Source organism: Protopterus annectens, chromosome 16.part0 (assembly GCF_019279795.1).
Source record: "Protopterus annectens isolate FY-2018-M chromosome 16.part0, PAN1.0, whole genome shotgun sequence".
Classification (NCBI taxonomy): Eukaryota; Metazoa; Chordata; order Ceratodontiformes; family Protopteridae; genus Protopterus; species Protopterus annectens.
The window spans coordinates 116,688,292-116,714,205 of record NC_056750.1 but is presented as its reverse complement, the minus strand read 5'-3'; the positions used below and the strand labels follow the sequence as shown (position 1 = coordinate 116,714,205).

The 25,914-nt window shown below is 40.4% G+C and overlaps 1 protein-coding gene across 1 annotated transcript in view; it reads right to left on the bottom strand.

The window, feature by feature from the left end:
- Positions 1 to 25,914, bottom strand: part of LOC122790525 — a 793,381-nt gene that overhangs the window by 56,514 nt on the left and 710,953 nt on the right. The gene's annotated exons all lie outside the window — the stretch shown is intronic.

Genomic DNA, 25,914 nt, shown 5'->3' with positions numbered 1-25,914 from the left:
AAGATTTAAAACATTTCCCATTTATATACTCAAATGTTTTACTTACATACTGACAAGAAATACATTTCCCACATTGATAAGTTCCCATTAACTTCACATCAATATTTAAATTCACCTTTGGTGTAAAAAATCCAGCATGAACCAACATGTCTTTAAGGTTTCTGCCTCTCTTGTAGGAAAATATTTTTTGGAAACATATCTATCAAATCTTTATACTTAAATAATGAAGTCCAATAAAATTGAATTGCCTGTCTGACTTCTTCCGATAACAAATCATAAGTCATTACCATATAAACTTTTTCTAAATGTTTAGATTTTTGTTTCCTATCAAAATATTTATTTCTTTTCTTACCCTCCTTCCATACATTACTTTCTTTAACCTTATTTAAAGACAATTCTACTTCTTTTGCATCATAACCTCTTCTAATAAATAACTGTGAAGTTTTTTCTAATTCTATATCAACTTCATTTGTATTATTACACAGTCTCATAACTCTTATAAATTCTCCATATGGTAGAGATTTCATCAAATGTGGCGGATGGTAACTATGTCCATCCAAAAAATGTAAACTTTCTTCAAATTTACGATCTACTTTAGTAACAATTTTACTATTCTCCTCCCCCTCTAAAGTTACATCCAAAAAATTCACTTTTTTATCTAACTGGAAACCATCAAACTTCAGTTCAAATTCATTCTTTTGTAAATTAACCATAAAACTATGTACTTCCTGTTTTCCTCCCTTACAAATAAAAATTAAATCATCAATGCAACGATAATATTTGACTACATATTTTTAAAAAAATTCCATTTGATATAAAAATTACATCTCAAAAAAGTACATCATTATATTTGCATACATGGTTGGAATTTGTTGTTGGGTTTGCTAGTTGTGCCTCCTAACAGCATGTGCCCTTGGCAGTTACCCATCTTGCCCGGACAGGTCATGTGTTATTTCATCTGTTGTTGTTAGGGAGAAAGAATTCAAAATGTCTCGCCATGTTATACTAAAGACGGCAATGGAAAAAAGAATGCACCTGAAGGGGCCGAAGAGGACTAACATAATCTTGTACCCTTAGGTCTGATACCACAGTTTAATTTTGTTCAGTCTGTGCAAAATACTACCAGGCAGTCACAGAAAATGGGACTCAACCCAGAGCAACCTGGTTTATTAAACATATAATAAAATGAGAAGCTTTGAAGGTACTATAACTGAACTAAGAAGTTAAATATATAAACCTGAATCTCATGTATAAAGAATGTCAACTAATTAAATGAAAGGCTAATAATTAATTACCGTTGTATCAGTCAGAATATTATATCACTGTATACACTGTTACTTTTTTCCTCTGCTGAGGAAATAGCACCACAAACATTCCAGAATGAAATAGTGAAAGTGGACCAATGACTTGCAGGCTTTGCGGATTTTCCTAGGTTTAAATAACTCACCAGACTAGTGCTAGGGGGTTGAGAATGGGAGGGAGTAGGACAGGACAGGTTTGAAGTAGGAGAGTCAGGAGGACAGAGAAGAGTAAACAGGTAGACGGGATATGGTTAATAGTTTAAGGAAGTTTTACATGGGAGCAGCAGTGGGCAAGAGCAGCTAAAAGAAAATCATAAGGAGAGAGGAAGAGAAAATCCAACATATGGAAAAAAGACAGTGGTAAAAAGGTGTGTGTGTATATATATATATATATATATATATATATATATATATATATATATATATATATATATATATATATATGGTCTATATTATGTTATCGAACTTTTAAAAGTTCAAACGTTTCAGTGGAGATCTCTGTACAATGTGGAATGGGAAGATTTCCCTTTCTGCACTGTAGTGCGATCTTGGAGTTGGTATATTTAAAGAGCGTGGGGTGTGGGAGGTGCAGGGGGGCTTGTCCCCCTGCTTAAACCATTCAGGTAGGTTTTTTCTTTGGTTTATTTTTTTTTATTACATTTTCGGACTTTTAAAAGTTCGAGCATATGGTGTCGACCATATGAAGTTCATTTATGTAATATAGCACTAATATGTGTATATATATATATATATATATATATATATATATACATACACTGATGAATTAAAAAAAAATATATGTGTGTGTGTGTGTGTGTGTGTGTGTGTATATATATATATATATATATATATATATAAATATATATATATATATATATATATATATATATATATATATATTTATATATATATATATATATATGGGTCTGCTGCTTTTGGTCGAATTACATTTGGTCAAAAATGATTTCAGGCAGCCCACTTCACTGAAAGCTCATTTGACTGAAAGCCCATTTGATCGAAAATGGAATATAGCCCCTGCCCCACTGTAGTGCGACCCTGGAGTGAGAATATAAAGTTAGGGGTGTGGGGGAGGGATGACCAAATGGAAATCGACCAAATGGGTTTTCAGTAAAATTCATTTTCTGTGAAGTGGGCTGCCTAATTCATTTTCGACCAAATGTAATTTGACCAAAAGCAGTAGACCCATATATATATATATATATATATATATATATATACGCACACACACTGATGAATGGGGTAAGCATTTGCTGTATGATTGTGTGTATAAAGAGAAGGAGATTGTTTTGTAGTGTATGCCATTTCTGTGTGTGCAGATGGTGTGTGCAAGTGTAGCTGAGGCCATGTGACCTGGTTGCTTAGTGGAGTTGTTGAAAGCTTCATGTCATGATCTATAAATGCATTCTTTTCCTGTATCATTTTATAATGTTTCTACTATAATTTGTTTGTTTAATTTACTGATAATGTGGGCAGAAACTGAAGACATTAGAGCTTCCTGATTTTTAGTGGGTAGAAAAGGCAGATTGGTTTTAGTTTGGAGAACAGAGAAATGTATTCACAGAATGGTTTATCTATTATTTGCATGTTTCCAATTATCTGTGCGTAGGTCCATTGTGAAAGCTTGACTATTGAGATCTGACAGTGGCATTTATGTATGTATGTATGTATTTATTTATTATCCTTTTGTTGATCAGGTTAGTCCCAGTAGGCTACTAGCCTCTTCTCAGTGGAGACCCAAGATAGTATTCACATTACTAGGGGAAATTTGACCAGAGCTCCAAGGAACTTCCCCTACTTGTCATTGTTGCAAGTGGGACCCATTTTAGAAGAGAACTTCCTGTTTCCATTCCAGGTACAGAGGTGGCCCAGAGAAACAGGAAGGCAGATGGAAAGAGAAGGAGATGATGATGTGGTAAAAGAAATGATGAAGAAAGCAAATATCAAGACTGCAGATTGTGTGCAGGATTCTTAGGAAATGTTCCAAAGAAACTTGTTTGATGCAGATGAGTCAGCAAAGAAAAACAACGAGAAAGCTTGGATAATTTACAAACAAGGAACCAAACACAACCGAGGTCCCAAGCTATGTCACTCTTCAGGTGAAATGAAGATGAAGGAATGGTACCTCGAGCAGAAATACATATAATATGAAATTTATTCATAAACAAAAACACGGGTGGCCACGGTGGTGCAGTGGTTAGCATTGCCGCCTCACAGCAAGAGGTTCTCCGGTTCGATCCTCGGCTGGGGTGCCTTCTGTGCGGAGTCTGCATGTCCTCCCTGTGGTCACGTGGGTTTCCTCCGGGTGCTCCGGTTTCCTCCCACATCCCAAAGACATGCTGCAGGTGGATTGGACACTCTAAATTGGCCCTAGGTGTGTGTGTGAGTGTTCCTTCTGTGGAAGGTTGGGCGCCGAGCTGGCAACTCGACACCGTAAAAGCTCCACTGTCATTCAATGTGCGGACAAGGTGATCCGCTGAAAAAGCCGAAAGAAGAAGAAGAAGATTCATAAACAAAAACAAGGTAAGCACTTTTGTCCCATCCATTGAATCAGGACTTCATCAGAACAACTGTACTATACCAATAAAGCTACTTAATAAGACAATTTAAATAAGTCATGTGTCACTATTGAAAAATGATGTTAATACATTCACAAAATATTAAAATCACATACTTAAAAAACAAACAAAATATAAACTGTCAAACTCAGTACGTAGAATTACTTTGGCAAATGAGGTTGGATGCATATAAACACCCACGGCTTAATGATATCTTATCTGTTAGTAGTGTGTTCAAATTGAAAGCAGCAAAACTATAAACATTGTTATTGTTCAAACTTATTTTACAAATCATTTTTATAAAAGTTTTTTTCTAAATTATTGGGTTCAATAATTACTAATATGTATTAATTGTTTGATTAATATGTATTGAGTTTGGCATTTTACAATTTGTTTTTAAGTATATGATTTTAATATTTTATTAATGGATTAATGTGATTTGTTCAGAATATCACGATTTAATTGTCTTATATGGTAGCTTTATTGAGATGTTATAGTTGTTCTGATGAAGTTATGATTCAATGGATGGGACATACGTGCTTAACTTGTTTTGTTTATGAATACATTTTATTGTATATTTGTGCTCGAGGTGCTGTTCCTTCATCTTCATTTCACCTGAGAAATGACATAGTGTGGGACCTTGGTTGTGTAAGAATCAACAAATGATGGAGGTATAATTACAACCTTCCAGTCAGGAGGGTTGCAGGATGATTTACTTACAGAAATGGTGTTGCAGAATGAGCCAGAAATTGAAGGAAATGTTTCCTGGGGGGCATTATGGAGAAAATATAAAAGGAGGATGCAGAAACAAACCTGAAGAATAGTGGGAGATGAAAAAGAAAACATATACAGACAAAATAAAAGAAGGCAAAAGTGGAGTAAGAAAGCAGAAGGAAATGAAAATGAAGTATGTGATACAGATTCAAAGCAAAGAAGACAAAGAAATGGGAGGCATGAAGTATAGGATACTTTAACAGCTCCTGTGGGTGTAAAAGCACATGAGGTAAGAGAAGTTATTCTTATTAACAGACATTTTTATATTTGAGACTGTTTTTTTAGTGGAAAATGTTCTTGGAGAATATGAAAAAAAGATGTAATTATATTGGAAGATATAAGATTTTTAACAAATTAAGAAATATTACAAACAGAGAAACTATGAGGGTGAAAGATATTCTGGAATTTGGGAATTGAAAGATGTTCTGGAATAGCCATGTTCTGTAGAAGTATAGTAAATATATTAGATGTAACTTTAGCAAAAATGGGAAGATTAGCCATTGTGGAGTTAAAATGGAAAGAACAGGTATATAGAATTATAACATTCTGTGCTTATACTAATTGCAAATGAAAAGAAAGCTTATTTCATCAGATTTTAGACTATGTAGTGATAAATATGAATACTATAATAACAGGAGATTTTAACTGTAATTTAAGAGGCAAGTATAAAAAGAAAGGAATTATATGAAAAATGTTATAAGTTATAAGATATGGTAAGTTAAAACCTTGGGACAAAAAATCATGGACTTACAAAAGGAATTGTATAGAACTGAAATAGATTATTTTATAGTACCAGAAGGTTTTGTTATAGGAAAAGGGGGGATAGATGAAACAAGATTTTCTGGTAATCTTAGAGATAAAGGAAAACGGGGAAGGTATAAACATAGGCAAAGGAATGAAAAGGATAAGTGGAAAAACATGGAATGAAGAAGGAAAGAGAGTAGTAATACAGTTATAGAAAGATCATATTACTATGAGAGCATTTTATAAAAAAATGGTCTGAATGGTGGATGGTATTTAAGGAAAATATAAAAAATGTTTTTTTACAGTGGTAATTTGATGTGAGAAAAGTAGCAAAAAGAAAATATAAAAGAACGTATAATCACACCCAGGAGATAGCTATTGGTATTATACAGTGACACTATTTAAGAAAATAAATTACTTACTTTTCTTGAATGATGTCTTTGTATAATGGTGCAGTGGTGTTCTTCCATGCTATTTCCATATCCTGTGGCTTTTTTGATGTACTGTGCATTCATTTGGGACTAACGTTCCCATGCTTACGCAGAACATCATTGCTTTGGAAAGCAAGCAATGGAGATGAGAAGATCTCTGTTGCTTCTTCTTTTTTTTTTTAAATAAACTGTGGAATTCAGACAGTTTAGAGGTACAAGAGAGGGCAAAAATACAAGGAAAATCAGGTACATTTCTTTAGTTTTGTATAATGTACCTGATTTTCCTTGTATTTTCTCTGTCCTCTTTACCTACCTCTCAGCCTGTTAGCTTGAGAAAACTGCAAAGCCTTGGCATATATTAATAGAAGAAAGTCTGGGTGACTGGTCTTTTTTCTCTTAGTATATGCTCAGTTTACAACATGTACGTTGGTAGGGCTGACCAATCAGTGTGCATGTTTTTGAATGTTAATGACCTGTCATTGTATAATATGGAAGATAGCATATATATTGTAATATTACTAAAGGGAATGTAGAATACCCTTGACCATTTTAACAACTACCTATAATCTGTCTGCTCCTTCCTTTAATACAGGTTTTAAAGGAACAGAGTCATTCAAACCAGGCGGGAGATAGGCGGCAAGCCTTAGTTGCCACATTAGTTCTTTTTTACTCAGTATATTTTTCCAATCTCCCCCCCAGTGTCAACCTCTATTGTTTCTAATATACCAAATCTGAACTTTACAAACTCAGTTCAAGTAAGAGAATGTTTGTATAAGGCATTTGTGTCCTTTTTATTTTCAATGTCATATAAGTGTTCATGTATTCTGGTTTTAAATGATCTCTCCATCTTACCTACATAAAAAAACACATGATTCACATACTGCCAAGTACACTATTCTTTTAGTGGCACAATGCCCTTTGTTGAAGTGAATCTCTGTGTGCATAAAGTTAGTTAAAGTAATAGACTTGTGTGAATATATGAGCATTGACCACAACTGCCACATGGTTCAGTACCAATTCTCAACAGTCTGGCTCCATTGCTCTTCTTGTTTTCTACCAATCATTTAAGGTTACTACCTATTTTATTGACAGAAAGGGGGCATCCCTTACCGCAGCATTAACTTTGTTGTTAACTCTGAATATGTTCCAATTTTTCTGTATTATATTTCTTATTTCCCCAGAAAAGGGACCATGTCAGATAATACATGCCTTGCTAGGGTTTGTGATTGCCAAGGAGTCCTGTACAACCCTGTTCTGTGTTAAACCAACACCTAACAAGGGTTTATATTTTTTCTCCACTCTTTATATATTTCATTAAGAATGTCGTCCACCATCCCCTCTGGGTATTTCCTCTCCAGTAACATCTCTTTCAACTGGGAAAGTTCTCCTCTTATGTCCTCAAAATGTGAAGTCATACGGGCTGTACTTACTGCCTGTCCTTTAATTAAGCTCTTCTTTTGAGATAAGGGATGACAACTAGAGAAATGCAAATATGAACTACAAAATGTGCTTTTTCAATGGACATTGGACTTAAAACCTCTGGAAAGGTGCGTTATAGTACTGTATCTTGTTGTGGCTATGTTCATAAGTAAACACCAAAAAATCAGTTGAATGATTTAGATATTCTATAAACTGAGGTGTGGTGTCCATAGTACCATTTCATAGAATAATGATGTCATCCAAATGTTTGATATATAATTTGATATAGATGTTCATCGTCTTTCACTGTTGCAGTCATGACTGTAGGGTTCTCCCCTGCCGGTAGGCAGTCCTCGGTCGGCCAGAATCCCAAAGTCTGGGTCCGGCATTGGCTGTTCAGCCATGCTCCCTGACGTTAGACCGCCAGGAGTACAAAGCTGACAGCCGACGCCATGTTCTCCAGTCTTTCTTGCCGTGCGGTTATAGCAGTTCGCAAGTGCCGGTCGGCTGACTCCTGACAATTTTTTATAAACGTACTTCAGTCCGAAGACTTTCTTCTCCTACTCAAAGCTAAGTACCCTGTTGGGGAAACTTTTTTCTTGCTCCAGTCCGATATCAGAAAAAGTTAATAATTGTATTTCATGTGGGAAGCAAATACCTCATAAGGATTTTCATTCTTACTGTATTCCTTGCTTAGGCCCTGACCACGACGTAGCTAGTTGTCGGTTTTGTGCTAGATTCAATCAACGTATGATTAAACGAAGGTACGATTTTGCATTTCATTACTTCGGTAGGCGTTTTAATTATAAAATGTCGTCGGATACGGTTGCGGCTACCGGAGTTTACAAATGACGCAAGGATAAAGACAAGCCTCCGAGGTCCAAATCAGACGATGTTGTACAAGCAGAGCCAGCTTCAGGTTCGGCCATCGTCAGTGAGGCGCTTTTGCAGCCCCTGTCGTTGGCCATTTCGGAACCGATGGCCGAAATGGACTCCCACGAGGAGCCAACTAGGCCTTTGAATATTTCTGTTGCAGGACCTTCGGACAATGCTCCTTCGGATGGGTCCGGAGCCGCTGTGCAGGTACCGGCTTCCAAAGGGGTTTCCAGGCCTACTCAGCTTCTAATAAAGGCAAAGTCAAAGACAAAGGCAAAGACTCCTTCCAAATCAAAGACTGCAGCCCAGGCCTCTTCAGATCCAGCACTAAGTCTCAGAAACAGTTACTTAAGATGGCGGAGGACTTACTTACTATGATTAGGGGTTCACATCCCCCTCCAGATAAAAGGCCAAGGCAGGAAGTGTATTATGACTCCTCTGATCAGGCTTCTGTTTCTTCAGTTTCATCTTCTGACCAGGAATATTCTTTCCCTCCTTAAGAGGATTCTGATGCTGAGGAATCCATTCCTTCAGCTTCTCCCCCTGAGGATTTCTCTTTTGGGGAAACTTTGCATGAAATGAGGGAACATTTTCACTGGGAAAGACAGGAGTACTCGGAATCTAAGAAAAGACTAAGGGATTTTCTTCTTCTTCTCCAACATAGACCCCTGGCTATTCCTCCTATTTTGGATATTGTGGATGATGCTTTTTCGGAGGCTAACTTAACTCCTGACTCTTTTCCTCCAGCTCCTGTTAAGCCAGACAGATATTATAGGGTTCCTGATTCCCACCAGTTTTTATACAGGAATCCTACTGCTGATCCTGAAACCATTTCTCAGGGTCCTAAGGGGGTTAAGGCCACTTCTGCTAAAAACCCCATTCCCACTGAGAAGGATTCCAGATCTTTAGAAAGATGGGGCAAACAAGTGTACACTTCTGCTACTTTATCTATTAGGGCTTTAAACTGTCAGTTTCATATGCTGAAATACCAGCAATTTCTTCTGTCTGTTTTGAAACAAAAGCTAACTTCCATTTCCGCCTGTGCAGATGATAAGGAATTACATGACTTAATGCATGCCACTGAACAAGTTGGGAAGCATGGTTTACACTGTGGATTTGATGCCTTGTAGGGCTGCTGCCTCTGGCACAGTCATTAGAAGACATGCATGGTTAAAGGAACAAAACTTGCCAGATCAAGTAAAAGCTAAATTATTGGATGCTCCTGTTCAGCATAATGTTTTGTTTGGATCTAAAGCTGAAGAGGTGATAAAGAAGATGGAGGACAAGGCAAAATCCATGCAAACAGTTAAAGATTTCTTACATGTACAGCCACCCAGATTTAGTAGGAATTGGCCTACAAAAAATTGGTCCTTTCCCAATTCAGACAGGCCTCAGAGGGGTAGATACAGATGCTCCCGAGGAAGGCCTCAAATGCAAGCCTCTTATAGACCAAGACAGTGGACTGCTTCCGCCCCTAGGGGAGGAGAGGACAGGTCGCAAGCTCATAGAAAGCAGACTCAATGACTCCCTCTGTTGGGCTGCAGGAACTTCTTACCTGGAAGCCCCTCTCGGAGGAAAACTTTCTCTTTTTCACCTAAATTGGACTCATATAACCCAAGACAAGTGGGTTCTGGATGTGGTTTCAAGAGGTTACAAACTCCATTTTCATACCCTACCAAGACCAAGCGGATGGACAGATCTTCCAAAACATCAATGGTTAGAGGCCTTAAACCAAGTGGAAGCTCTCTTGAAAGCCATAGAACTGGTTCCACTTTCAGAGATGGGACAAGGTTTTTACTCAAGGCTCTTTCTAGTCCACAGAAAGCAAAATTCATGGAGACCCATTCTGGATCTGTCAGTCTTGAACACCTTTCTCGAGATACCAAAATTCAAGATGCTTAATATATATATATATATATATATATATATATATATATATATATATATATATATATATATATATCTTACTCTACAGCAGATACTTCCAATGCTGACCAAAAACGCATGGATGGTAACTTTGGATTTAAAGGAGGCATATTTACACATTCCCATCAGGCAGGAATGCAGGAAATACCTCAGGTTCAAGGCCGGATCGAGGCACTATCAATTCTCTGTGCTGCCCTTTGGATTGTCTACTGTGCCCAGGGTCTTCACCAAATGCCTGGCTCCAGTAGTAGCTTATTGCAGACTCAAGGGAATTCAAATTTACCCTTATCTGGGCAACTGTCTTATTCAGGCAGACAACAAGGATGTCTTACTCCAGCATCTAGAATTTGTTCAGAATCTTCTCAAGTTCCTGGGATTCACCGTAAACATAAAAAAGTCAAATTTGACACCCTCACAACAGATAATTTTTCTGGGTGCTTTTCTAAACACAACAACCCAGATGGCATTTCTGACATACGAAAAACAATTACAGCTGGCTTCAACTTTCAAAACCTTGGCAACATTAACTCAGCTATCTGCAAGGAAATTCCTGCAGGCTTTGGGTTACATGGCCTCCTGCATCCTTCTCGTACCATATGCAAGACTACATATGAGGAAAATACAGTGGTACCTAAAAAGTGTATGGTCTCAGCATTGCCACAGTTTAGACATGCAGATCACCGTCCTGCCTTGTCTTCAGAAGGAATTCCTTTGGTGGTCCGAGGCATGTACTCTAAACAAAGGAAAACCCTTCAGTCTGCCTCCAGCCACTCAGATACTAACCACGGACACCTCAGATTATGCATGGGGAGCTCATTTTCAGGGAAACTGTCTGCAGGGCCTTTGGACAAAGGATCAGAAGCACCTGCATATCAATTTAAAGGAAATGTTAGCCATTCAGAAAGCTCTATTGGCCTTCAGGAATCTTCTACAACCAGGACAACTACTGATACGGACAGACAACACCACAGTTATGTGGTACATAAACAAGCAAGGGGGATCTCATTCCTATCCCTTTTGCAGACTAGCCATGAATCTATGGAACACAGCTCTAGCTTGCAAACTGGACCTTCAAGCTCAGTTTCTACCAGGGAAGCAAAACTTCCTGGCAGACAGTCTGAGCAGAAACCTGTCGGACCCACACGAATGGGTGCTAGACACCGAAATATTCAAGATGATTACAGCAGTCTGGGGATGTCCTCACATAGACCTCTTTGCATCCCACCTCAATCATCAACTACAGATTTATTGCACCAGGACATTCCACGAACTAGCTTGGAAAGTGGATGCACTATCATTCAGTTGGAGAAACCTCTCGGGGTATGCCTTCCCGCCTCTACCTCTTCTTCCATGGGTATTATTAAAGATCAAACAGGACAAGCCCAAGATGATAATCTTGCTGGCCCCAAATTGGCCTCGACAGTTTTGGTACCCAACACTGAAAAACCTTTGTCTGGAGCCCCCTTGGGTTTTACCACAGACTCCAAACCTTCTGGCCCAACACCAGGGTCAGGTTCTGCACTCCCATATCAAAACTCTCAGCCTGGCGGCCTGGTTAATCCAGGGTCTATGATTCATTCTCTCCTACCCAAGCAGGTTATGGATGTCATTTTAGAAGCCAGACGCCCTAGCACTAGAAAATCTTATTAAGGAAAATGGAAAAGATTTTGTTCCTGGATGCAGGCTCAGGATTCAGATCCTCTTATTCCTAACATTCCTCTGATTTTACTTTCCCTGACAGACCTCTTACATAAGGGTCTCTCTTTGTCTTCCATAAAGATACATGCCTCTGCCATTTCTGCTCATTATAATACAGACCCTCCAATCTTTTCCCACCAGCTCACGAGACAGTTTCTCAGAGGAGCTAAGAACTTAAGGTCCCCTAGATCTCCACCCATTCCTGCTTGGGATCTCAACTATGTTTTGGAAAAACTCACCTTACCTCCTTTTGAGCCTGCTGCCACATCTGACATCAAGTTTTTATCTTGGAAGACAGCCATCCTGTTAGCTCTGACCTCTGCCAGGAGAGTTTCGGAGTTGCAAGCTCTCATGGCTGTGGAACCTTATATTATTTTTCATCAAGACAGGGTGTCTTTAAGGACTAATCCTACTTTCATGCCTAAGGTGGTTTCCAAAGTGGCTTTAAATTAAACTATTCACTTGGCAACTTTTTTCCCCACTCCTCAAAATAAGGGGGAAAGGATCATGCATTCCTTGGATGTACACAGACAACTACGTTTTTACCTGGACAGAACCAAGGACATCAGGAAATCAGAGCAATTGTTTGTTTCTTATGCTTCAAGTTCCCAAGGTAAAGCTATTTCAAAACAGACCATTTCTAAATGGATTGCTCGTGGAATCAGATTTTGCTATTCACATCATGGAAAGCAAATCCCAGGGAGTATAAGGACTCACTCTACCAGAGCTGCTGCCACTTCAGCTGCCGTCCTCAGGGGAGTTCCTACCAAGGACATTTTGGAAGCTGCAACTTGGAGTTCAGTGCATACTTTTTCTAAGCACTACAATCTACCTCTTTACTCTAAGTCTAGGGCAGGCTTTGCTTCTGCAGTCTTGCAGGGCCTTTTAGCCGCCCCCTCTACTTTATGAACACCTCCCTTTTATTCTGCTTTGGGATTCAACCCTACAGTCATGACTGCAACAGTGAAACACGATGAACATAGTACAGTTGTGTACACTTACCATAAATGTAGATGTTCGAGTGTCTTCACTGTTGCAGTCTGTTCCTCCCTCCTGTCCCCTCTTATTTTTTCTTTTGTGGTTCCTTTTTCACCCTTCTTCTGAGGTGTATTTGCAAAGGGTATGGGATCTTACTCATTTTGGAACACCTGACATCTGGGGCAAGAAAAACTGGAGAACATGGCGTCGGCTGTCAGCTTTGTACTTCTGGCGCTCTGACGTCAGGGAGCATGGCTGAACAGCCGACACTGGACCCAGACTTTGGGATTCTGGCCGACCGAGGACTGCCTGCCGGCAGGGGAGAACCCTACAGTCATGACTGCAACAGTGAAGACACTCGAACATCTACATTTATGGTAAGTGTACACAACTGTACTTTCCAAAACTCACAACAAAAAACATGTTTGTATTCCCAACCCAATAATACTGTGTTAACATATGTGGGGGCACATGCTGCCCCCATATCGACGCCCTTAAGAAAATACTGGCCTTCAAAGAAAATAACATTATTTCCCAAAATCAGGGCCGTTAGTTCATATACTAAATTAATTATGTCATGTTGCAAAAGAGAATGGGCGCATAAGGTGTCTTCAAAATATTGCAAACCCTGTAGTTTGGGTATACAAGTAAATAAATCCTTGACATCAGTAGTCAAAAATATCTGATCTGGACTCCATAACTCGTTTTTATCTGTCCCAGAAATTACCAAGAATCCTTTACAAGATGGTCTGTGCACGCAACCACATGTTTAACCATGTGATCCACCAATACAGCCAATGGATTGGTTTTAGAACCTCGAGCTGAAACAGTTGGTCTAAATGGTGGTTCTTTGATGTTTTTATGTATCTTGGGAATACCAAAAAATTACAGGTAAAATAAGATGTGAGTTAGTGAGAAAATCAAGGATTTCTATGCTAATACATTGGTCTAAAACATATTCCTCCAAATAGGAGTCTTTGCGACCATAAGCAATATTTATCTGATTTTTTGAAACATCTGTGTAATTGTTCATAGTTTAGTACTAAGCTAACTGCCCTTGTGAGCCATTTTAAGCCTAGCCAATTATCCCTTGTGAGACTCAAACCCTGCACCTTCTGTTTGTAAGGCAAACACCTTAACAATTAGGCCACCCTCCCAACCCCTTGTCTTCATTTAACAAAAGATTTAACATAATGTTTGAATATTACAAAGTAGTGAATACAGCAACCTCAACTCCCTTGTCTGGTACCATAATACATATGTTTTGGTCTTCCCTCAGTCGACGTATAAGAGATGATTCCTCTTTACTAAGATTGTTGTAAAATCCCTTTTCTTTGGGCCCAAAACTTGTGTATATCCTCTGTAACAACCCTTTCAAAAACACCAAGTAAGGGGTGCAATGGGGGGTTGAATAAAGTTTTATTTTTTAAAGTGACTTGACTGTCACACTTATTAGTTTTAGACTCATCCTTGTTTTGTGAAAATAATATTTCAAAGTTCAATTTTCTAATGTACATTTTAATATTGATAAGGTTGTCTGCTAAATCTGGCAAATGAGTGGGCACATACTTAAACTCTTTAGAAAATAGTGTAAAGAAATTCCTAGTTATTTCTATATCAGAATAGTTATAAACCATAAAACCTTGATAACAATTTATAATATTGTGTTCCGAATCCACTAATACTTGTTCCTCCCTCTCCCCTGTCCATAAAACCCCCTCTAAACCTGAGTTGCATAACTGTGTCTGTTGTTCTGTTTCCCTATGTTCCTGTTTGCCAGTCTCTCAGAGCGACATAACTTTATAGGTTCATAGGTTCATAGGTTGGTACTAGGCTATCAGCCCTAGAGCCTGTACAAGCCTAGCCATAACAATTCCCTGGCTATTTCTTCCCACATTATTTACTTTCCTGGACCCCTGTCTAGCAGGGCGACTGACGTGATCCCTGGGGTGAATTTCCTTTCTCCCATCCAATCGTCAAGGTTCCTCTTGAAGAGGTCCAAAGAGGCACTCTGCTTGACATGTATGGGCAATCTATTCCAGAGTCTGGGGAGTCTCTGGGTCAGGAACCTATCCCTCCAGCATGTTTTGTTTATTGTGATGACAAGGTTTAGATCCCTGGAGTGTGTAGCTCTGAGGGATTGGGATTTCTTTAAGTGTAGCATGTCCAACAGCTCTGGGTTTGACATGGCCTTGTATGTTAAGCAGAGATCGCCTCTGAGTAGACGATATGCGACAGAGTATAGCTGTAGTTTTTTAAGGCGGTCAGTGTAGGGCATCTGCTTTAGGCCTGTGATTCTTTTAGTGAGGTATTTCTGAGGCCTTTCCAGTTGTTGCAGATGTCTTGAGAGGTACATACCAAATGGGGCGTTGTATTCTATAATGGGTCTAATGAGGGATGAGTACAGTGGGACAATGACCTCCTTTTTTCTGGATGAAAAGCCCTTCGTGATGAGGTGTGCCACATAGAAGGATTTCTTGACTGTTGTGGCGATGTGGTTATCGAAGGTGAGTCCACTGTCCACCTGTGTCCCTAAGTCTCTTATCACACTTTCTGTGTTTAGTGTACTGCCACCTATATGGTAATTCATGGATACATGTTTTTTTTCCCAAAGGGGATAACAATACGTTTCTTGACATTGAGCTTGAGCCCATGGCTCTGGCACCAAGCATCTGTTTCTGTAAGGCCCTTTTGTAGAGTATCCACATCATTTGGGGATTCAATAATGGCTCCCAGTTTGCAGTCATCTGCAAACTTTGCTAGCCAGAGTCCCTTAGTGTTGACCTGTACTTCAGAGAAGTAGATGCCAAACAAGAGCGGCCCCAGGACTGAACCCTGAGGTACTCCACTTGTCACTTGTCTGGAGCTGGATTTGGAGTCGGCTACTTTTACAGTGTGGGTTCTATCAGTAAGCCATTTAGCAACCCATTGGGTGACATAGGGATTAATGCCCAACTTAGTAAGTTTATCTATGATTCCAGAGTGGGGATGGTGTCAAAGGCCTTGGCAAGGTCTAGATAGGCTGTGTGGACCACTTTATCCTTGTCCATGGCTCTGGAGACTGATTCAAAGAAGTCAATCAGGTTCAGGAGACAAGATCGGCCCTTCACAAACCCAAACTGGGTGGGGTCCAGTGTTTGAAGGTTGCCAATGTCTTTGTTTATAAGTTCCATGATAATACGCTCCATGGCCTTGCAGATAAGGCTTGTCAGACTGATGGGACGGTAGTTTCCGGGATCCAAGGTGGATCCCCCTTGTGGATTTGGATAACTGTAGCTCTGCGCCACTCAGTGAGCACGAAACCTGAGGTGAGGCTATGATTAAACATGACACTTAGGTGAGGTGCCAGTTCATATTGTAGTTCATGTAGTTCACAGCCCGGGATGTCATCTGGTCCCATGGATGCTGTATTCTTGGCTTTAGAGAGTGCATTTTGTACCTGTGTGGCCATTATTACTGGAATTTGGCAATCTTCCGGTATTGAGATGGGCCATTTAGGAGGTGAGAGGGGGATGAAGTTGGCACTGAATCGATCTGCCAGGATATTGGCAATATCCTTCGGATCAGAACATTTAATGCCATTCTGTTTTAGCTCAGAGCAGATCTGAGCATTGCCATTTAGATTCTTGACATAGTTATAGAATGCTTTGTGGTTGTCTTTGGAATCTTTGGCAATTTTATTTTTGTAACTAGCTTTGGAGGATTTTATGAGGCATCTCAGTTTCTTACTGAGGCTAGTAAGGGAGTTTTTTGCATCCTAGGATTTTCCTCTTTTCTGCAAAAGTTTCTTCCTTTTGTTGTAAAGTTTGTTTATGGCAGGGGACCACCAGATTGGCTTCCTTTTTTTGGATGAGAGCATTTTGGTTCTATTTGGGATGGCACGATTCATGCATGAGTGGATGTGCTCGTACAGTGCCTTAGTGTAGGATTCAGCAGTTGAACTTTCAGTTCCCATCTGCATGGGTGTCATGAAGTTTGTCACTTCTGATTTGAGTAGCATGAAGTTGGCTTTGGAGAAGTTTTTTATGGTGGTTTCTTTACTGGGGGGGTGGGGGTGGGATGTGGATGTTAAGGGTGATTAGCTTATGGTCAGACCTGACTAACGAGGGGGTGACCATAGGTATGGAGTATTGATTTCCCATGTTGGTAATGACCAGGTCTGGGATATTGTTACATAAAGGTGGTTAGACCACGTATCAATAAAAAGTCAGCTAGTTCTTTCATATTAAGGCATACTAATTCTGGTAATGATGGCAGTCAAAAAGACTGGTAACAGCACCACTCTGAAAAACAGACTTGGAGCTCTTTTAGCACACAATTATAGTTTTCAATATAACACTAATGAGACTCGTAACAATGAAAAACAACATTTCACTTCTCTAAAAGATGATTTTCTTTTTGGAGAAGAGGTTGTTCAAGTATAAATGCTTACAGATGTATCAGTTTTTAAATTATTCCACAGGGATTGCTTGTATATAAATTTCCTTTTGGTATCTGTTATGATGAAAACATTATTAACGATTTTGTGGGCATGTTTGACAAATGGGGTTTAGAATTTCTGCAAAAGGTTGTGTTTTATCATGAACAAGCTGTAGGTAAGACAGGTAAAGAAACTGAAGTGCTAAATGAATAGATTATTACTAATTTATTGTTTCCATAATACTTTGAATTGTATAACAACATTTTAGAAAGAACGTCTAGTGTATTTTGGAAGAAAAAACAAAAATCAGAGAGGGATATTAAACAATATCACACCCACAGTGCATACCCCACACATAAGCTAATACCCCCGTCTAGAACTATGCAGGACCTCAATTATAACGAGTCGGTCCACAGAGAGGGAAATTTTATTTATAGACAAGATAAGCAAGAATACGAACATTTTGACAATAGAGAGCAGAAAGGGGAGACATACTCTCAGGATTTTCCTCAGCTCTCCAAGTGCAACTAACACTAGGTAAGACTGCAATCCAAATTGTAGCTTGCTACAGATCCCCCACCATACCCCAAGATTCTCACTACATCTTTCTAAACATACTGGAAAATATTAAGATAGAACCAAACACCCTAATACTGGGTGATTTTAACTACCCTGCCATTAACTGGGAAAACTACTCATGTCCCAACACCTTTGCGCAACGTTTCTTGGAGTTCATAAATTCCAACGCCCTGGATCAACTAATCCATAGTCCCACCAGGGGCTCCAATATCCTAGACCTGGTCATTACCAACATGGGAAATCAATGCTCCATACCTATGGTCACCCCCTCGTTAGTCAGGTCTGACCATAAGCTAATCACCCTTAACATTCACATCCCACCCCCACCTCCAGTAAAGAAACCACCATAAATAACTTCTCCAAAGCCAACTTCATGCTACTCAAGTCAGAAGTGACAAACTTCATGACACCCATGCAGACGGGAACAGAAAGTTCAACTGCTGAATCCTACACTAGGGCACTGTACGAGCACATCCACTCATGCATGAATCGTGCCATCCCAAATAGAACCAAAATGCTCTCATCCAAAAAAAGGAAGCCAATCTGGTGGTCCCCTGCCATAAACAAACTTTACAACAAAAGGAAGAAACTTTTGCAGAAAAGAGGAAAATCCCAGGATGCAAAAAACTCCCTTACTAGCCTCAGTAAGAAACTGAGGTGCCTCATAAAATCCTCCAAAGCTAGTTACGAAAATAAAATTGCCAAAGATTCCAAAGACAACCACAAAGCATTCTATAACTATGTCAAGAATCTAAATGGCAATGCTCAGATCTGCTCTGAGCTAAAACAGAATGGCATTAAATATACTGATCTGAAGTATATTTCCAATATCTTGGCAGATCGATTCAGTGCCAACTTCACCCCCCTTTCACTCCCTAAATGGCCCATCTCAATACCGGAAGATTGCCAAATTCCAGTAATAATGGCCACACAGGTACAAAATGCACTCTCTAAAGCCAAGAATACAGCATCCATGGGACCAGATGACATCCCAGGCTGTGTACTACATGAACTACAATATGAACTGGCACCTCACTTAAGTGTCATGTTTAATCATAGCCTCACCTCAGGTTTCGTGCCCACTGAGTGGCGCAGAGCTGCAGTTATCCCAATCCACAAGGGGGGCTCCACCTTGGATCCCGGAAACTATCGTCCCATCAGTCTGACAAGCCTTATCTGCAAGGCCATGGAGCGTATTATCATGGAACTTATAAACAAAGACATTGGCAACCTTCAAACACTGGACCCCACCCAGTTTGGGTTTGTGAAGGGCGATCTTGTCTCCTGAACCTGATTGACTTCTTTGAATCAGTCTCCAGAGCCATGGACAAGGGTAAGGTGGTCCACACAGCCTATCTAGACCTTGCCAAGGCCTTTGACACCATCCCCACTCTGGAATCATAGATAAACTTACTAAGTTGGGCATTAATCCCTATGTCACCCAATGGGTTGCTAAATGGCTTACTGATAGAACCCACACTGTAAAAGTAGCCGACTCCAAATCCAGCTCCAGACAAGTGACAAGTGGAGTACCTCAGGGTTCAGTCCTGGGGCGCTCTTGTTTGGCATCTACTTCTCTGAAGTACAGGTCAACACTAAGGGACTCTGGCCAACAAAGTTTGCAGATAACTGCAAACTGGGAGCCATTATTGAATCCCCAAATGATGTGGATACTCTACAAAGGGCCTTACAGAAACAGATGCTTGGTGCCAGAGCCATGGGCTCAAGCTCAATGCCAAGAAATGTATTGTTATCCCCTTTGGGAAAAACATGTATCCATGAATTACCATATAGGTGGCAGTACACTAAACACAGAAAGTGTGATAAGAGACTTAGGGACACAGGTGGACAGTGGTCTCACCTTCGATAACCACATCGCCACAACAGTCAGGAAATCCTTCTATGTGGCACACCTCATCACGAAGGGCTTTTCATCCAGAAAAAGGAGGTCATTGTCCCACTGTACTCATCCCTCATTAGACCCATTATAGAATACAGCCCCATTTGGTATGTACCTCTCAAGACATCTGCAACAACTGGAAAGGCCTCAGAAATACCTCACTAAAGAATCAGAGGCCTAAAGCAGATGCCCCACGCTGACCGCCTTAAAAACTCCAGCTATACTCTGTGCATATCGTCTACTCAGAGGTGATCTCTGCTTAACATACAAGGCCATGTCAAATCCAGAGCTGTTGGACATGCTACACTTAAAGAAATCCCAATCCCTCAGAGCTACGGTCCAGGGATCTAAACCTTGTCATCACAATAAACAAAACATGCTGGAGGGATAGGTTCCTGACCCAGAGACTCCCCAGACTCTGGAATAGATTGCCCATACATGTCAAGCAGAGTGCCTCTTTGGACCTCTTCAAGAGGAACCTTGACGATTGGATGGGAGAAAGGAAATTCACCCCAGGGATCACGTCAGTCGCTGTGCTAGACAGGGGTCCAGGAAAGTAAATAATGTGGGAAGAAATAGCCAGGGAATTGTTATGGCTAGGCTTGTATAGGCCCTAGGACTGATAGCCTAGTACCAACCTATGAACCTATGAACCTATGAACTGTGTGTATTTGTTATCCTTTCTCCTGTATGAGATGCCCTCTTTGGTATTAGTGGTGAGGACTGAGGCTCCTTGATTGCTGGGTCAGGGCACGGGCGTCACAACCAAGAAAAATATTTTTGAAGAAAATACAAAATTGATGATATACAAAAAGATAGAAAACCATGGTATAACAATTTTATGATAAAACATTACTGTGTAAAACCAAGGGGAAATCTAACAGATTGGTGGAAACAGAAAGTAGAATATCAAGATTTGTTGTGGAGAATAATAGATGAATTGCCAATAAAAGGAAATATGCCATATAAGAAGAAAAGTATGTTTACATTGTCAACAAGAGGAAACTGTGTGTGTGTGTGTGTGTGTGTATGTGTGTGTGTGTGTATGTATATATATATATATATGTATGTATATATATATATATATATATATATATATATATATATATATATATAGATATATAGATATATGTTAGTATACTTAGATTCATAGATAGGTACTAGGCTATTTGGCCCTAGGGCCTATATAAGCCTAGCCAAAAAAGGTACCATGGATTTCGCCACCCAGGAAAATTATTTTCCTGTGCCCCTGTCAAGCAGAGCCACATAAGTGATCCCTGGGGTGAATTTCCCCATCCCATCATCTGGATTTTTCTTGAAGAGTGCTAATGAGGAGCTCTGTTTGACATAGAGAGGTAGTCTGTTCCAGAGTATGGGAAGTCTCTGGGACAGGAATCTATCCCTCCAGAATGTTCTGTTTATTGTGGTGACAAGGTTTAAGTCCCTAGAGCGTGTAGCTCAGAGGGATTGGGAATTCTTTAAGTGGAGCATGTCCAACAGCTCTGGGTTTGACATAGCTTTGTATATTAGGCAGAGATCGCCTCTGAGTAGGTGATATGCGACGGAGTAAAGTTGGAGTTTTTTGAGATGGTCTGCGTAAGGCATCTGTTTGAGGCCAGTAATCTTCTTTGTGAAGTATTTCTGTGGCCTTTCCAGTTGTTGTAGATGTCTTGTGAGATACATACCAAAAGGGGCGTTGTACTCTATAATGGGTCTAATGAGTGATGAATAGAGGGGAACATTGACCTCTTTTTTTCTGGATGAGAAACCTTTTGTGATGAGGTGTGCCACGTAGAAGGATTTCCTGACCACTGTGACAATGTGATTATCAAAGGAGAGACTACTGTCCACCTGTGTCCCAAGGTCTCTTATCACACTTTTGGTGTTAAGTAGACTACCGCCTATGTGATAGTTCATGGGTACAGAGTTTTTACCAAAGGGGATGACAATGCACTTTTTGGCATTGAGCTTGAGGCCATGGCTTTGACACCAGGCATCTGTCTCAGTGAGGCCCTTTAGTAGGATGTCCACATAGTTAGGAGTTTTGATTATGGCTCCTAGTTTGCAGTCATCTGCAAACTTAGTTAGCCAAAGGCCTTCTGTGTTAGCCTGTACTTCAGAGAAGTAGATACCAAACAGGAGAGGACCCAGGACTGAACCCTGTGGTACTCCACTTCTCACTGGTCTGAAGTCTGATTTGGAGTCTGCTACTTTCACAGTGTGGGTTCTGTCAGTAAGCCAGTTGGCAACACACCTTGTGACTTAAAGATTTATACTTAGTTTAATGAGTTTATCTATAATTCCAGAGTGGGGGATGGTGTTGAATGCCTTGGCGAGATCTAGATAGGCTGTGTGAATCACCTTACCCTCATCTATGGCTTTGGTGACTGCTTCAAAGAAGTCTATCAGGTTTAGGAGACATGATCTGCCTTTTACAAACCCAAACTGTGTGGAGTCCAGAGTTTGGAGATCTCCAGTGTCTTTGTTTATGAGTTCCATGATTAAACGTTCCATGGCCTTCCAGACCAGGCTCGTCAGGTTAATGGAGCAGTAGTTCCTGGGGTCTGTCATGGCTTCCCCTTTGTGGAGTGGGATAACCATTATGATGCACCACTCTATAGGCACAAAGCCTGAGGTGAGGCTATGACTGAAGATGGTACTTAGGTGGGGTGCCATTTCATTCTGTAGTCCGTGTAGAAGGCAGCCTGGGGTGTTGTCAGGTCCCATGGATGCTGTGTTCTTGGCTTTGGAGAGTGAGATTTTTATCTGTGCAGCCATGATTACAGGAACTTTGCATTCTTCCGGTATAGATATGGGCCCTTTAGGGGGTGAGAGGGAGGTAAAGTTAGCACTGAACCTATTTGCCAGGGTGCTGGCAATATCAGTTGCTTGTGTATATTTAGTGCCATTGTGCTGTAACTCAGAGCAGATCTGAGTGTTGCCATTGAAATTCTTGACATAGCTGTAGAATGCTTTGTGGTTGTCTTTAGCATCAGTGGCAATTTTGTTTTCATAACTAGCTTTGGAGGATTTTATGAGGGATCTCAGCTTCTTACTGAGGCTGACCAAGGAGTTCCTCCAATCATGGGATTTTACTCTTTTTTTGCAACAGTTTCTTTCTTCTGTTGTAGAGTTTGTTTATGGCAGAAGACCACCAGATTGGCTTCCTTTTTTGGAGGATAGCATCTTGGTTCTGTTAGGGATAGCACAATCCATGCACTTGTGTAAGTGCTTATAAAGTGCATTTATGTAGGATTCAGCAGTCGTACCTCTATTGTCCATCTGCATGGGTGTCGTGAAGTTTGCCATTTCTGTCTTAAGAAGCGTGAAGTTGGCTTTGGAGACATTTTTTATGGTTGTTTCCCTAATGGGGGGTGGGGGCGGGATGTGGATGTCTAGGGTTATTGTGGTCGGATCTGACCAATGAGGAATTGACCTCTGGTGTGGAACACAGGTCACCCATGTTGGTGATACCAGGTCTAGGGTATTGCTGCCCCTGGTTGGGGTGTGGATAAGTTGATCCAAGGCATTGGAATTTATGTATTCCAAAAAGCGTTGAGCAAAAGAGTTGGTACATGAGTAGTTTTCCGAGTTAATGGTGGGGTAGTTGAAATCACCCATTATTAGAGTGTTGGATTGTACCCTAATATTTTCCAGTTTATCAAGAAATGAGGAGTGGGAATCCTGGGGCATGGTGAGGGGTCTGTAGCAAGCTACAATTTGGATTGCAGTCTTGCCCAGAGTTAGTTGCACTTGGATAATCTCGGATGCATTATGCTGTGCATTTAGCCTGGAGGTGTGGATATCCTTAATGAATACGGACATGCCTCCACCTTTAGTGCTTCCGTCCGGGTTAGATGGCCGAAAGGTGTGGTATGAATTATAGCCTGGTAATGCAGGGGTGCTCTCTGGAGCTTTGAACCAGGTCTCTGTCACTGCACAGATGTTGATGTTCTCCATTTTAAGGAGTGCCTCGAGTGCGTGCATTTTGAGGTTTAGACTTCTGGCATTGAGTAGCATTACTCTCAGATTTTGCTTGGTTGTACCTGTTACGGTGGTGAATTTGTCATTTGAACCTTGCCTAAAAAAGGCACTATAGGGGTGGCAGGAGCCTTTGCCAGTATCCAGAATCCCAAGGGCGAAAGGTGCAGGCCATCTCTGGCAAAGCATTGTAATCTGTCGATCATGTCATCCCAGGCAGACAGATACTGGATTTCCTTAGAATGACACCAGAAGCTTAGCCAATTGTTGAAGTCAATCATTTTGTCCTTGTACTGTGGTATCAGTCTGGGTGATGGCAGGATGCTACTCAGGGCTAGGGTCATACCTGCCTGGGCTTCAAGATCGGAGTGCTCCTCCATGTCTCTTTTCATGTAGTCCAGGGAGGTACATCTCAGGTCATTCACACTAGCATGGACAATGACAGAGTCATATTTGTACTTGTTGTGGAGTGACCTGAGTGCATTCATTATGTGGCGGATCCTGGCACCCGAAAGGCAGCTGACAGTAACTTTCTCCTTGTTTAGCTTGGTGAGTGGAACATCAGTGTGCCTGGCTATAGAGTCACCTATGACTAGTGTGTTGGGTACGTGATGCGTTATGGGCTGTAGTTGAGTGTCACACTGAGTTTGTGGGCTATGTGTCATTTGGGTTGTGTTGGGGGTAGAGGTTGCTTGTATTTCTGCTTTGGAGGTCTGGGTTGCTTGGGCAGATTTTTATTAAGAGCCTCCGTGAATGTAGGCGTGTGTTTTGTGCTTCTATGTGTGTGTTTTGGTGGTGTAGGTTTTAGGGACTTTGTGATGAGTGTGGTGTGGTGCAAGTGTTTACCTTGACTGTCTAGTCCAGTCTTCGGTGAAGAGAGCTTTGCTTCCAGTTAGGCTATATAAGTGCATCTCTCACAGGTAGTGTTGGGTGGTAGGAGGAGAGGGTTGTCTGTGTACATGAGGCCATTGCTGCATTGCCCCAAGATGCCCAGATTCATCAGGTAGACAGGAGAAAACACCAGGAGCTGACCTTTAGATATGCCTGGATAGGTACTTATTTATTAAGTATTAAAAACTGTTTTCCTCTAGACAAGTCAGGAAAGTTGAGTGCTGTAGTAATTTGTAGCTTATTTAGAGCTTGTAACGAGTTCTGAACAAGTGCTGAGCTCAAAGAAACAGATCTGAGTGCTAAAACTAAAAAGCTGGTTAGTTGCAAGGGAAAATTTGAAGAGCAGACTTTATGGCGCCAGGAATAGTTTAACCCTAGTAAAGCGGGGGGTTGCACTCAGGAGTTTACAAACAGTCCTGGATACATCAAATCTGTATCTGGACTACACTTGTTACAAGATTGTAAATATGTAAATATATTGTAAATAAGAGTTATTTTTGTATATAAATAAAGGACCCCTGCTCTGTTCAGTAGGTGCCATAGTATCTTTTACAGCCACCAAACCTACCATCAACTAAAGTAGATGGGACCTTGATTTAACATCTTTGGAGGGGACAACATGCAAAAGCTGAGACTGTTTTATTGTTTGCTTTAAGTAGATTAGGGACTGAGACAGGTGTCTCAACTATCCGGAATATGACGTGTCTTATTGTGCCTGATATTTTACCATATCTATTGTAAAAGATTCAATTTCTGGTAAATCTCCAAGGAGTAGTCAGCCAAAAATGCCCTAATTTTAAGTTTGTACTTTAGTCATCAGAAAATGGATGTTTATGGGAAACCTCTTGTTTAAAGTGAAGTAGTGTAGTATTTCAGAAATTGTAAATGGTTTTGGCCTTTTGTCCTCTAATTATATATGTTTTCATCCAGAAGCCTTAAGCTAATTTATTGTCAGGCTAAGTTAAGAGTGCTTTGATGTAGGCCTGTGCAACTCTCCCCCTGTCCACAAAGTTAGGGCCTTATCCAGATTTCATGATCAAAGACTCAAAGAAGGAGGTTATACCCCCCATCTTCCACTGATGTTGCAAGATGTATCTGGTTTACTTCACAGATTTACCTATTCCCTCAAAGTTTGCAATTTACGGAAAATTTCAGAGAACTGTAGTCAGTCAATAATGCCAGCCACTAGACAGAAAATAGTGTTACTCTTCAGCAAGTGCATCAGTGTTTCTAGTAACACAAGTCAATTAGAATAAGCCTTAATGGGCATCCCATATGCTGTTGCTTCTCCCCCAACCATGGTATTGACTTGGGCCAGGTTTTTTTTATCATAGAATTTTAGAAGCACAAGGATCATAGAATTTCAAAGGTACGTGGACAATAAATAAAGTGGAGCAAGGTAGTTTAGGCATACTAACTT